At 39.5% G+C, this 6,546-nt stretch overlaps 1 non-coding gene across 1 annotated transcript; it reads left to right on the top strand.

The window, feature by feature from the left end:
* Positions 1–4,445: 4,445 nt before the first annotated feature.
* Positions 4,446–4,549, top strand: LOC122814644. Its single transcript, XR_006366851.1, has one exon. It is a non-coding gene; the product is annotated as a U6 spliceosomal RNA (small nuclear RNA).
* The last annotated feature ends 1,997 nt before the right edge of the window (positions 4,550–6,546 follow it).

Raw genomic sequence — 6,546 nt, 5'->3', positions numbered from 1 at the left:
CTGCTGAGTGACCCTCATTATATATCAGATATCCATGTTGCATCTCAACCTGATGATAGCCTGTGTCCCCTTATCACAGTTGTTGTAGGCAATTCTTTAGCATGAGTGTGACAGTCCAATATCCTTAGTGAAATGATATGCTTTCTCTTCTATTCAAGTATTAATATTACAGCGGCCACCACAACTGTGATTGTGACATTTACTATACAATTACTGGCTTAGAAGTACAGTGATTATGCTGATGAGGTAATTTTGCTGAAATGTTTCAGAATCATATAAATAATACAGCATGAAAGTGGCCCTACATTGTGCTATGGTACTCTTGCTGCCTGTTCACATACATGGTAATCCATGGTAATAAGTGTGCATGCCCAAGTAGTTCTGTTACAACCATGAGTTTACAAGGCTGTGGCAACACACTAAGCAGCCCAAAGGGGCGTGATGCCATTTAGGGACTGTGGTTAACAGCTGTTGCCATGGTAGTGTACTGTATATGTGTGATGAGTGCACATCTGTCACCTCCCAATCTAATGTTTGCATGGTCATACTACTGCAAATTGGCCATATTACCATGCTGCCTGATGGCATGCATCATGTACTTTCCTCAATTGTAGTCTCAGCTACAATTTCACTCCTGGTTTCAACCTGGTGAGTGGCATTGACATCTGAAAGACTTGATTTTAGAAGGGATCCTGCATGGTTGAGCTGGTGGATGAAGATTTCTCGCCACCCACTGGATCTACACTACTGGCAATATCTGATGGGAAACTCGTATAAGAAAATGTAGCACAAGGTAGATACCTGGCACTCACCAGAGTGATGAGTGATGCCACAATATCACCCAGTCTGATAATCGGTGATGGCCCTGACTGTCATTAGGACCTGGAGAGACATCACCTTGACTTTTTTGACCAATAGGAAGAAGAGGCTAGGGAAAGACAGCTTGAGTACCGCAAGTAGTATAACTGCATATTCATATGTCTAGTTAAATTAAGCCTGAGTATATAGTTAGAAGCTGTTTCTGATAGTGAGTACATGCAGTGCTCATTAATGTTTTTTTTTTTATCTGTTTTGTGTTTTTCATCTTCTGCAGTGAAAAAGGAGAAGAGGAGCAGCTGCTAGAGGAGGAAGGCATGAGTGTGCTAATGCTGTGGCATGTGCTATGCATTACTGCTATACCTTTATATCACTCATTTGTCTGTGTAGCACTGAACCTCTCAGGTTTGCATTGCTGCTAAACAACGTAATCACTGCATTGTGTTTCTGCTTTGCTTTATGACTTGTATAGATTATAAATACATCTGTAACTGTGCTGCTGTCCTTAATATTGCCACTTATTCCAGATAGTTCCATTTTTTGTAGAATACCAATTGGTCTTTGGTGTAACACTTTAAGTAAGTGCGTAGGTCATTTTTGGATTACTTCAGAGGTGTATATTCTTAATTGCCTCATAGGTTTCTGATTGGCATGGATGAAGTTCATGCTGCCCATGTCTATCAACCATTTCCAGATGCATTAGTAACCATTTCACAGCCCTAATAGCATTGATATCTCAAACATCAGGTACTTATGTACCCTTGCACTTGAATTTAATTTTGTCAAGATGCAGTATTACATACCACAGGAGGTATGTATACATTGCATATTCCTGTTGTCAGGACTAAACATGTCATATGTGGCAAAGTGCCAACCTGTGCCAAGCATTACAGCATTTGCCACACTGTGTATGATACCTACACATACATGGTTATGTCCACAAAGGTGTACGTTTCATTAATACATTTGCTCTATTTCTGTAGTCCCTCACTGTCCATTTCACATGGTATGCTTTTCATTTGTATACAGTGTCATGTTCACAAACACAGTGGTGACAGAGTACATCCCATCATATCCCATGCCATTATGTCACAGTCTTGTCATAGGTGTTCCCTGGGAAGTAATATCAGCAATGCTCTGCTAGCTGCATCCTTCTCCTTCTAAAATCTATAATAAAAAAGTGCAGCACATCCTGCTGATCTGTACTGCTTTTGTTGTAGTCTCTTTTTCTCTGTCATCATCTTCGTTTTATTATTTACCCATTAATGTTTTGTTTCTCTCGATTTATGGCCATTTCTTTTACAGTGTCAACTGTGGATTGGAATGTAGTATGGCAGTGTCCACTGCTCCATGTACCAGCCTTGTCATCTCCTGCTGAGTTCCCAGCATTTTCCAGGCTGTCTCTTCTGCAGGGGGGTGGGGTGATGAATGTTATTTTGTGGGAGATGACAAGGAGTGCTTGCTGGTAAGCTGCACTTGAAGGTTTCCTTGGATGACCCAGTATGAGATGCACAGGCTGGCATGGGTTGTGATGAATGAATGTTGTTTAGCATTGAAACTCTGGAGTACATCTTCATGTGACTTGCAGAGTCATGTAGCAACATGACTGTAACCACAGGCCACCAGTGATTGGGCCAAGCCATGAGGGAAGCCATGGAGGTGAATGAATTCTGTATATGTTATTGTAGCTTGGCAGTTCATCCATAATCATGGTATTCCCTTGCCTTATGTGTCAGTCGCCCTACCCAGTCTGTTGTCTAAGGTGCAAAAGTGAATTGGTCAATGGGTATCAGTCAGTAAAGTGGCACTCTACCATCTCGCCATACCTACCAGTGACTGCTGGTATACCAAAAGGCTCTCTTCTTGGTCTTCTCCTTTTTAATATTCTCACCAACACCCTCCACACAGCCACACAACAGGCTTCCCTATTACAATACACTGATGACTCCACCTTTATATATACATTGCTCAACCTGGCCCATCTCCAAAACTTACTCAGGAGTCTTTAACAGACACTGAAACATATCTTTGCAACTCACAACTCATACACACCCCCCAAGAAAAAAAAACAACTTTTTTTTTCAAATCCCTGTATCATGAAAAAAACTAAATTTTAAATCCTGTCTCTTAATAACACAACCACTGAAGTCACATATCATAGCAAATCATTATGGCTGACCATAGATGATGATCTTAAATTTGACTTCCCTATACAAAATTACATAACAAATCTCAATAAAAACTAGGGATGCTTTTACAGAGCCAAAACGTTCTCACCAACACAACTAAAACTGTGCTTGACACTACTTACCTACTACCCTTATTTTATGGAATTCCCATCCTTACTAACATCCAGGCATCACAAAAAGCAAAACTTGAACAATGTTATAATACATTGGCTAAATTTGCAGCAAATATCTCTTTCAGAACTCTTCATTGTAAAGCAGTGAAAAGCCTAAATTGGTTAGAACTTCCCCAGCAACTAACATATACTTCTTAACGCCTACAAAATTAGCCAGCATCTGAATGCCTACTAGCACTAAATAACATTCTGCACAACTATGTTCCCACTTGCCGTGACAATCAAATGACCAAAAACTCCTCTCTGTCCACAAATCTATCAAATTTGCTGGGCATGGCCTGCACAAGCATCATATTGCTAAAACCTGGAACTCCTTACCTATATCCATCAGGACAATACCCTCCCTCCAGAGGTAAATGGTCCTATAAAACCATTCTGAAAGATCCCTAGCCAAAATCTGTCTCTGTTCTTGCTCATCCACAGGATAAATTATATCCCTAAATATGAGAAGTACCTATTCATACCTTACACCATCTTACTCCCTCTTCTTCATGCATTTCCTTACTGCAATCAATTTATCTCCCTTTACTCTCTAAGTATGCCATAACCCTTTTCTTCTCTTACTTCATATTGCACTTCCTGTTTGTTTATACTAACTTACCTTTAATTTCTCTAAATATTAACTCATTATTATATAAGTTGCCTCTAATCTTAACCAGTGTTTTTACATTTTATGTAATTTGGTACAATTATTTAAACCATAGCTTTTTTGTATTGTTTCTGGAGATTGGAAAATTGTTCTTAAAATGTTTTTTGTAATAATTTGGATCTTTTTGCCCTGGGTCTTTGCTGAAAATGGAAATCTACCCAGTCAGACTTTCCAGTAATCAAACGTCAATAAATAAACAAAGAGCTAGATAGATGAATACATACATACATACATACATACATATGTACTGTAAATAAATAAATAATCCTCCCCATCACAATTTGTCCACCTTCTGTCTGTCTGCCTGCATATCACTTCTGTGTTCCTCCATTTTTCATCAACATATCCCCTGTCAGTTTCTGTTGTTATATGTTTTTGTATCTGCCCCTGCTGCCTTCCCTAAATCCCCTCCCCACCCCATTATCCCCCTGCATCACTTCCCCTCTGCCCTTGTTTTACCTCTCATGCCATGCTTGTTTTGTGATTCTCTTGCTGCTTTTCCTTCTTTGTGACTGTCCAAAGTAATGGACAGTAGAATGGTTACCATTTCTTTCTCATTATAATATATACACAGTCGCAACTTTGCTGCTTAGCCACTGTGTGTGATTTCAGCTATGCCTGTGCTGTGTGAGAGTGGCTTTAAAATTGAAATGATACAGAAAAGATTAGCATGGCCCCTGCACAAGGATGACATGCAAATTAGTGAAGCGCTCCATATTTTTTAGTATATGTGTATCTTCAACACCTTTACAAACAAATGGCTCTATAAGCACTCAGGCTAATGACTTGAATCTCTATGAACAAATATATAAGACAAGATGGAGTTTCTGACTTCTTTCTGCAACCCACCTTAAGGATTATTGCTTAACTGTGGGATCATCAAAATTAATAGGCTTTTTTGGACTTCTAATGTGTACAGACCACTGGTGTTATATTGAATTCTATAACATTTTTAGAGTAACAGTGTTGAAAGGCACCTTGGTTTCCTGCTCAGTTTACAGCATAGTTCATTTTTCTCTGCCTTCAAGTTGTGTCCCATATTTGATATTAATCCAAAGCCTAAGATGATTACATAACATAGGGAAGTGAGTGACATCCCTTTTGTCAGCCTATTGTTTGCCATCTCCCATGTGACCATAAAGCACAAACCCGATCCTCCATCCAGATGACAGCACCAGCCCTAGTATACTTATCCTTCACCCCAAGAGGAACGATCGCATTGTTGTGCTGTCACTCACCGGGGAGAAAGACCATGACAGGTTCAATTGTTAGAGTGGGACCAACTCTTAGGAAAAACTTCCTTTCCAGCATCCCCTAATGCTGTGTAAGAGAAAAGAATGAATGGACCCATTGGAGAACAAGGCACCATAGTCATATATATAAGATACAAGAAAAAGAATAATGTGCCATGCTTCTGGTTTTACAGAATAAATCCTAGATCCATTCCTCTTTCATCTTTTAATATGCAGACCATTTCTTTCTTACAGCAATATGTGGTACATGACAAATGCTAAGGAAAATATCTGGACCAACATTTAAGAGTCTGTCACCAGTTCATACTGTTTCTACCAAAAACTGCATCATAAACTTCATTGGAATTTGCTCACCTTCTCTCTTCCTTAACCTTTAAAGTTAATATACCCCTCTCCTCTTTCTACACTGTGTTCTTCACTCATAGGTTCATAGGTTCATAGGTTCATACTAGGCTATCTGCCCTGGGGCAATTATAAGCCTAGCCCGATTCTGTATGGCTTACGCCACCCCTTGATTTGAGTATACTGTGCCCTTTTTAAGGTTTAGTTTACTGTGCCTCTGTCTAATAGTGACACGGGAGTAATCCATGGGACAAACCTATGATCCCCCATCCACTTATCGAGATTCTTTTTGAAGAGATAAGTGTAAGTTTGTGTTCATGTAACACTTCTTTCCCCTTAAGATTACCTTTTTCAGATCGCTCTGTTTCAGCAGCTCTAAGTTTTAATGTGTAGAACAAAAAAAAAAAAAACCCAAAACAAAACAAAAAGCCTGCTCCCCTAGTCTAGCTCTCCAAGCCAGATCCATTTGCCAAAACTCTGCTCTCCCAGCTCTAAGTTGTACAGCCAAAAAAAAAAAAAAACAAAGAGAAAAAAATATATATATTTTTTTGTTTTGTTTTTAGGAACTGCAGCAAGCTGCTTGCTACAACTTAATGCAAAAGTGTTAAAGTGCATTTGTGTACCAGCATTCATAAATGCCACTACAGAAATGAATGCAGGCACTGCTCCTCCTGACCAATTAGCTTCTCCCAGTCATACCATCTAGCACCTTGCATCCTAGGCTGCTGCTCCCTTTGTCACACCCTCGCTATACATCTGCTTTCAATCATACTGTTTCACTTCACTTCCTTAGTGCCACCTTATCAGATTTCACTACCCTGTACCCTTATTTTACTATTCTTGACACCTATTTTCTTCCACATGCCCTCTACCTTTCTGAGCCACAATTTTCTCCTGCTAATTCACTCCACCCACAGCTTGGTGCATAACATTGCCTGAAAACAACTCCAATATGTTACATTAGGCATTACTTCTCCTTCTTACATTGACATACCCACATCATTAAACTTTCTTTTCTTTCTACTTCAGCTCCAGCAACTAAAAGTCTCCACCATAGTCAACCTCCTCTTTACACCCCAAACCACATCACACTGTCATCCAGCATATTACTTTGTCACTCACAC

This window comes from Protopterus annectens, chromosome 10.part0, assembly GCF_019279795.1.
Source record: "Protopterus annectens isolate FY-2018-M chromosome 10.part0, PAN1.0, whole genome shotgun sequence".
In the NCBI taxonomy this organism is placed as follows: Eukaryota; Metazoa; Chordata; order Ceratodontiformes; family Protopteridae; genus Protopterus; species Protopterus annectens.
The sequence above is the reverse complement of the archived record's forward strand: the minus strand, read 5'-3'. Positions and strand labels throughout refer to the sequence as shown.